The sequence below is a fragment of the Silene latifolia genome, chromosome 3 (assembly GCF_048544455.1).
Source record: "Silene latifolia isolate original U9 population chromosome 3, ASM4854445v1, whole genome shotgun sequence".
NCBI classification, from domain to species: domain Eukaryota; kingdom Viridiplantae; phylum Streptophyta; class Magnoliopsida; order Caryophyllales; family Caryophyllaceae; genus Silene; species Silene latifolia.
Window position 1 is genome coordinate 83,045,199 of NC_133528.1, and position 8,811 is coordinate 83,054,009.

The following is an 8,811-nucleotide window of genomic DNA, read 5'->3' on the forward strand; positions in this document are numbered from 1 at the left end:
CTAGCTAGATGTAGAAGGGGCGGATATTGGGCCTTGTAAGCATCCACTCTATCATTGTAAGCTTGCTTGTGCATTTCCCTCATGAGTAGAGTCATGTAATCATTTCCTACCTCGACATCCTTGGGTTTGAACTCGTGATACTCAAATGGGTAGGGTGGTGTGACAATGGAGGAGGAGGGCTCGTCAATCTCGCCTCTTTATTGTTGAATAATATACTCGGTCTCCTCGGAGAGTGGAAGAAGGTAGTTTGGTCGGTGAACACTCAATCGGCAAATCTTTGAAGGCAAGGTGAAGGATCTAGCTTTATTGGTTAACCACCCATATTTGGTGTCAAGAGGATCATGCTTGACCCACTTAAACTTGTGAATCATGGTGTCCATCTCAATGAGATGACCTCCTTTAACCGCCACATAAGTGTTGTCTTTGTTGAAATTTGGGTTAAAGTGTTTGGCCAAATAGGTAACTAGTCCTCCATTTACAATGAAAGCGGTGCCCTCTTTACCACAATCGACATTAAGCCATCGTTCAACCAAAAGCCTTAGAGCATTATATGGCTTAGTATATTCCCTTCCTATGTTCAAGGCCGACTCAAGAAGAACAAAATCGAGCTTGGTAAGATGATTAGTGCCATTTCTTGCTATCAAAGTATTCCCAATGACCTTATGCCACACTCTAATGCCCGGATGGTGGACTAATAGAGCACGACAATCATGAAAGCGCACAAATTTCTTTCCGGAAATTGCCTCCCAAAGAGGAGCGGGGTCATACTTTTCGGGGATCTTTTCATAGTACGGGGTATCACTAAGGCCTAAAATCTTACTCAATTCACCAAAAGTGATGCGTCTATTAACATTTGCAAGACGAAACTCGATGTGGGTTCTAGTTTCCACCCTTGTGACTTTCAAGGAACTCAAAAATTCCAAGGTGAGGGAGGGGTATGTCAATTCTTTCATGGTAAACAATTTACCCAATCCCATAGCCTCAAAGAAGGTTTTGGTTTGTTCAAGAACACCCAACTTTGTCAAGGCATCTTCACAAATAAATTTTGTAGGCATAATGGTCTTCTTAGCAAAGAGAACAAATTTATCCCTATGAGAGTCAGAAGTGAAAATTACCTCCGGATAATTAGATAATTGCTCAATGACCGGAGTTGTTGATGTTGTAGCTTCCATAGGGGGACCTTGTTGAACCTCCAACCTTGCCTCATGGACTACCAATGCCTTTGACAATTGTTTCGCTTGAAGAGTTTGTTGCCTTTTTGAAAGTGACTTCTTTGGGGGTGCCTTGATACCTCCTTTAGTTCTTGCCATTCTTGATTACACCAAAGAGAGATTGAAATCTTCAATTTTTAGTTATACCCAAATCGATTAAGATGAAAGAATGTTGCTTTGTTTCTTAAAAATCGACTCAAAGGTTGAAGATTTTGGTGTTTAAATCAATTGTTGTTGCAAAAGGAGTGATTAATTTTTGTTGTGAGGAAGTTTGGATTTGATTTTGTTGAATTTGTTTGAGGAAATTTGGTTTTGTTGATGTAGAGGATGAGGGGTTTTCGGTTTTGGGTAGTGTTTGAATGGAGAAGAAATGAAAATGAATGAGGGAAAGGGGTTTTAAAAGACCCGTTAATTTTGAAAACAACAGCAGAGACGAGCGGATTGCATTCTGGGACGCTCGGATTCTTCGTATTTTGCCTCAGGAAATGATGCCACAGGACGAGTGTCTTTGTGCAAAGACAGGCGGATTCCTCAGTTTGAGACGAGCGGATTCATTGGAAGACGCTCGGATTCTGTTACAGGGTGATTCTTTAGAACTCAACATCAGAAAGACGAGCGTCTTCTTGGTAAGACGAGCGTCCAGAATCAGACGAGCGGATTCTCAATTGGGACGCTCGGATTCCGTGACAGACCATTTTTTTGAATTCCACAGCTCTGCCAGACGAGCGTCTGGTGATATAGGACGCTTGGATTCCTAGGACGAGCGGATTCTCAATTGGCCGCTCGGATTCCTCCTTATCCACACGGATTCAGGTCCATCCGCGGGTACTGCATAACCCGTAACATTTTCATTCTTCAATTCTCGTGTTCTTCATTGTGGGGGCACTACAAAGGCATGAATATCCTAGGCAATTGCTATCCCCACACTAAGTCAAAGCACTACACATCAATAAAATCATAAGTCCCTCCCTCACTTTTCTCAAAAATGATGAATATCTTGATCAAGGCACAAAAATATGAATCGAAAAATGACAAAAATGCAATGTAAAAATTGAAATGCAAGTTAGGGAGTTAGAATATTTACAATTGGTGGTTTAGGGAGGACTCCACCAAACTCTCATCCAATGTGAGATGTCAAGGGGGGCATGTTCAAGGTGTTGTTGATGTTACTCAACACCTTGAAGAAGTAGTCGAAAGCTTGTTCATTGTCATGATAAAGATCCTCAATAGATCTTTGCACTTGTTGTTCTCCATGATGGTCTTGGTTCATAGCATTACCAATGTAGGGATTGAATATCCCCTCGAACTCATCATCCCAAAGACCGCAAACTTCATCTACTTGATCATTGAAAATTTCTTGAGTTGATAGAGACAACTCTCCTTCTTTCTTGTTTTGGCCAATGAGGCCATCTTCTTCACTTGTCATGGGTGAGCTTTTCAAGCTCTCTTTGTTGCTATTCTCTTGTTCTTTGAATGGAGCATCATCAAATTTCTTTTTCCATTGGAATTCCGACTTCTTCCTATCATCCTTTCGGCTATAGTGATCAACCATAAAACATGGTTCATGCAAACGGGGAGCTCTCATGGTCTTGTCAAGATTGAAAGTTATGGTCTCGTCTCCCACTTCTAGAGTAAGCTCTCCGTGCTTCACATCTCTCACCGCACCCGCGGTGTGTAAGAAAGGACTACCTAGAATGATCGGAATATTGGAGTCTTCTTCCATGTCAACAATGACAAAGTCCACCGGGATGAAGAATTTGCCGATTCTCACGGGAACATCATCCCATATCCCTAACGGTGTCTTCGTTGATCTATCGGCCATTTGGAGTGTGATGTTGGTACATTTAAGCTCTCACATCCCTAGCCTTTTACTAACCGAATACGGCATAACACTCACGCTTGCTCCTAGATCACACAAAGCCTTGTTGATCGTGGTGTCGCCAATGGTACACGGTATTGAGAAGCTTCCCGGGTCTTTAAGTTTTGTAGGTGAACTCCCTTGAAGGATTGCACTACTCACCTTAGTGAAGGCGATAGTTTCAAGCTTCCGGATCGACTTCTTTTTCGTAAGGATGTCCTTCATGTACTTTGCATAGGCCGGCACGTGATTGATTAATTTCGTGAAAGGAATCGAGACTTCCAAATTCTTCACAATTTCCATAAATTTTCCAAGTTGGTCATCAAACTTAGGTTTAGCTTGACGACTTGGGAATGGAAGTCTAATCACAATGGGCTCTTTCTCCTTGGCCTTCTCTTCACTTTTCTTTGAAACTTCTTCTTTTGTTGGTTCTCCTTCCTTAGAGTTTTGCACAACTTCTTCTTTGTCACTAGCTTCCACAACTTCATCCTCAACTTGCTTCTTTGGTCCTTCATACCTCGTACCACTCCTCAAGTGAATGGCACTAACCGTTTCATGTCTTGGGGGATTACCTTGGGGTGGTAATTGCCCCTTTTGTCTTTGAGAGTTTGAAGATGCTAGTTGGGTCAATTGAGTTTCCAACATTTTTGTGTGGGCTAGGATGTTGTTGATGGTGATGTCCTTTGCTTGGCTATCCTTTTGCATTTGAGTGAAATATTCTTGTTGGTTCTTTTGCATTTGGAGGACCGCTTTTTGAACATCAAAACCTTGGTCATTTTGTTGATTGTATGGAGTTTGATTTTGGTAACCTTGGTTTTGGTTGAAAAAGGGTCTTTGATTTTGGTTTCTCATGGGAGGTGGGGTATATGTTTGTTGAGGGTTTTGAACATTTTGGCTTTTGTATGAGAGATTTGGGTGGAATTTGGTGTTTTCATTGTAATAATTGGAATAAGGGGTATCACTCTTGTATGCTTGAAAAGAATTCACTTGTTCATTTGTTCCCCTACATTCACTTTGGTCATGTCCCAAAGTTCCACAATTCTCACATATCCCACTTGGGATTGATGAAGATGCTACCATGGCATTAACATGAAGCTTTGGTGATTTTGAGGCTTCTTCAAGTTTAGCCATAGCCTTTTCAAACTTCAAGTTAATGGTATCAATATGAGCACTAAGTTGAGCACCCAATTGAGTAATAGAGTCCAATTCATGCTTTCCTCCTCTAGTAGCCTTGCGAGGTCTACTATATTGTGAGTTATGGACCGCCATTTCCTCAATCTTGTTCCAAGTTTGATTATCGTCAACTTCGGTGAACATACCATTTGATCCCATGTTGAGAATGTTTCTTGAGTCTTCATAAAGACCATTCCAAAGTTGTTGTACCAAGAACCACTCGCTAAGTCCATGATGAGGACATGAGCGACAAATTCCTTTGAACCGTTCCCAAGCTTCATACAAAGATTCTTCATCCCTTTGCTTAAAACCCGTAATTTGAGCTCTTAGCATGTTAGTCTTTTCCGGAGGGTAGAATTTTTTGTAGAAAGCTAGAACTAACTTCTTCCCAGAGTCAATTCCAAGAGTAGCCTTATCAAGGCCTTTCAACCATTGTTTTGCGGTGCCGATTAGAGAAAAAGGAAATAACACCTATCGAATTTGGTCTTGAGTCACACCGATTTGTGAAATCGCATCACAATAGTCACAAAAAGTCTCCATGTGAGAGTGAGGGTCTTCACTAGGCATCCCCCCAAATTGGCTTCTTTCGACTAATTGGATAAATGCGGATTTAGCAATGAAATTCCCGATTAAGTGTTGTGGTGTGGGAGTACCATTGGGTAGGTTCTCCTCGGTTGGTACAGAATGTGATGAAAATTTAGGCATTGTGGGTTGATTTTGTGTTGGATTTGGTGTTGGGTTCTCCTCACCTTCTCTTGCAAAAGGGTTGATGAACTCAATAGTGTTTGGTTGAATATCTACAACCTCACCAATACCTCTCAAAGTACTTCTAGCAAGTCTTCTATTGTTTGTCAATGTCCTTTCAATTTCGTGATCAATGGGTAACAAGTTACCTTGTGATCTTCTAGACATGCAAAATATCAAACAACTCGAAAACAATTAGAACAAACCTTGAGGAGTTTTACTTCCCCAAGGCAAAGAAAGACACAACTAATAACAATCTAAGAAAATTAAATCAAGTTAACACCGTCCCCGGCAACGGCACCATTTTTGGTCGGACTCACTTGGAGCTTAATTTTCGGTTACTTGTCGTTAGGAGCACCTAGACCAAAACAATATTTATAACTTCACAAACAACTCTACTATTAGTAAAGAGGCAAGAAAAGGTCGGATCCCAAGGGACGGGTATTGATGTAGGATTTTCGATTGCAAGTAGCGGTGTCTAGGGGTGTCACGATTTGGGTTGAGATAAGAAGATCACTAAAACAAATAGCAATAAAAGTAAACAAGCAAGATGATTAAAATGAGATGTAAACAATTGATAAAAAGCACTAGGGTGTCATGGGGTCATAGGGGATTCATGAGAATTGATCATACAAACATATTCTCAAATTATAAGCAAGCAATTATTATTGTGATGGATCGAGTTGGTTTATATCTTACAATCCTTGAAAGGTTTGGGTCACGGAGCCGAATCGATTAGATTGTACAACACCTACAAGTCGACTTAATCCTCCCTACTCAACTATATGCATGGTCTAATGAGACTCGAGTTGGTTTATGTCTTACAAGTATCATTGAAAAGGTAAGTGATGGGTAAAAAATGCAAGGATTCATAGGCTCACATTTCATCAAACATAACATGTGCATAAGTTGAGATCACAACAAGCAAGCAAATAAACTATGAAAACATAATAATTTAAGCATGAATCATTCCCCATGTTGGTTTCCCCTAATTACCCATTAACCCTAGTTAAGGAAACTACTCACTCATTATCAAGTTTGACATGTTAACAAGGTTGTCAATCATATTAACAAAGCAAAACATGATGAATAAATGAAGATGATTAACAATAATTAAAAAGGGATTAAGAGAATTATACCTACTAATGATTCCAAAATAAAGCAAAGAATAATAGAAGTACTTGATGAATGATTGGAAGGTTGTCAATCTCTCAATAATAACCCAAATAATCTTCAATTACCCAAAATAAAAGATGAACAAAAGAGAAATTAAGGAAATGAGATTTGTATTAATATTTGATTAGAAGTTGATTACAAGATTAAAGAGAGATTAAAATGATATAAACTACACTAAATATTGATAAGAAGAACATGATTATCTAATTAGACTAATGGAGTATTTATAGTGGGGATTAGGTACACAAATTAGGGTTTACTAAGGGCTTAAATGACGATTAAGTCCTTGAGGAATCGCTCCTCTCAAAGGAGATGCCGGTCTCCATTTTGCCGGTCTTTCTTAAATATGCGCATCTTTCATGGAGGGAAGAAGAGGACGTGTGGGCCTGTAAGAGAATCCGAGCGTCCAAGGTGTCGGGACGGGCGGATTGTGTGGTGGCTGGACGGGCGGATTGATGGCAAAGACGAGCGGACTGGGGCATTGTTGGACGGGCGTCCCACTGGCAAAGACGCTCGGATTCCTGAAGTGTTGGACGGGCGTCTTGCCTGGTTGGATGGGCGGATTGTGTTCCAGCCTTCTTTTCTTCTTTTCTTCCTCTCTTCTTCCAATAATCCTCCGGGATTTAGTCGGGGATGCAAGGATTTCTTCATCATTGCCCATCTACTATAATATGTACAAAGGCCTTCTAGTCTTGTCTTCTCTTTGATGCTTGGTCATTAGATTCGATCAATTTAGCTCTATTTTACCATGAAAATGCAAGGTTTGCACTCCTCTCCTACCAAGGGAACAAAACCTCAAAGAATATGCAAAACAAAGGACTAAAGATAGTAAATGACCCAAATATGCACTAAAAAGCATAGGAACCAGGCTAATTTGGGGACTAAATATGCTCAAATAATGGTCACATCAAATCTTGATCTTCAATTGAGGCTTGATCACGATAAACTTCCATCACAATTCTTCTTTATTGCTTGTAAATAATAAGTTTAATCTAAAAGACTTAAAAAGACAATTACGCGCAACGAGTATATAAAATATAAAGCACACTTGACATCATCAAAACATAAACATATATTCTATATGGTTCAACACTTGCATCTTACTTAACTAACTATTGCAAATTCTGGAGAAATGGTTTAATCTATCTAGAATTGTTTGGAGCAAACTTGTTGTATGTTGAGTTGGTTTAAAGGATTTATATAACAAGTAGGAAATTACATGTCTTTTCTTGCTAGCATGCTTTAATCTAGTAAGATTTGATTCTAGCTTACATCTCTTGGCAAAAGCTTCATGCTCAATTCTAGTTTTCATTCATGGTTTAATGAGTTGTGGTTGGAATTGAAGGATTCACATATATGGTTTAGTTGTGTGTGTCAATTTCTTGAGATGATAGTATTGGATAGATAACAATAGAGAGAAAAGAGTCAAACTTTATCATTATTGGATTACTAAGAGAGAATTACATCAAGCCCTTTACCATATTTACTTGTTGTATATCTAGTGTTTATTGTTTTGCTTCTATGATAAAAATTGCATCTTTTCTTTTCCTTATGCTACTTCAAAACCAAACTTTCTCCATTTATGTCATACTACATGTTAACCATTGTTCATAATCATTGTTTGTTGATAAACTTAATTAGTAAGTCTTAATTGTGGTTAGTGTCTCGATTAGTCTATAGAGTCCTAATTAGTTGCTATATAGTTAAAATTAAAGTCTTTAGTTCAAAAGTCCTTCCCTTGGGTTCGACCCTAGCTTGCCAATTTACTACCTTTTTGCTTGAAGTTAGTAGAGTTTAGTTAGGCTTATAAATTGTTAATTTGGTAGTTAATTCTAGTAATAAAGACAACCGGCATTTTAGCTATCAAATTTTGGCGCTGTTGCTGGGGAACGCAAATATTATAAATTCTAGAACGCAGCCTGCGTCGTACAACGCAGGCCAACGTTGATTGACGCAGCCTGTGTTCCAGACTGAATAATGCCAGTGTCATTCTTCAAAACACCAAAAACACACCCTCTCCTTCATATTTCCGGATTCCCTCATCATCAAACTCCATCAAAACCCCTTTTAAAATCCCCCAACTCTCATCCAATCCCCACAAATCATCACCTTTAATCCTCCCTCCTTGACACAAATCCCTCAATTTTGTGATTACCACTATCAAATACCTCCCATACACTCCTTTTGACAGATTTTGCCTAAATTAATCAAGAACCCTAACTCAAGAATCGTGAAATTCAAGGCTTCACTCGGGATTTTAATTTTCTAGACGGGTTTTGCAAGGTTTATTCAACAACTCTTAGCAAGTTTTGTGTGGAAACCGGGAAGGTATAACCATACTCTCCCCTCTTAGTTTTTACATACTTGTTTTAGGTCGGAATTAATAGTTTTAGGACTCCTTGTTTCGTTTCCATTGTTGCTGTTAGGATTATATCATTGTTCTGGCAAATTTTTTTCTGGGTGAGGTAGAGGAAATCATCAAACACAAATTTTTTGAGAAGTTGCAAAGTGGTGCACACCATGTATTTATTGATTTGCCTCATTGAGTGAAAAACTGTTTTGAGTGGTATTTGCTTTGCTTTTATCTTGCAAGGAAGTGTAGGATGGCCCCAAAGATCACAAAGTTGTTTAGTAGAAAGGGTAAATCAA

The 8,811-nt window shown here is 39.2% G+C and overlaps 1 non-coding gene across 1 annotated transcript; it reads left to right on the forward strand.

Annotated features, from left to right (window-relative positions):
• Positions 1 to 4,468: 4,468 nt before the first annotated feature.
• LOC141650639 (small nucleolar RNA R71) lies at positions 4,469 to 4,575 on the forward strand. Its single transcript, XR_012546660.1, has one exon. It is a non-coding gene; the product is annotated as a small nucleolar RNA R71 (small nucleolar RNA).
• The last annotated feature ends 4,236 nt before the right edge of the window (positions 4,576 to 8,811 follow it).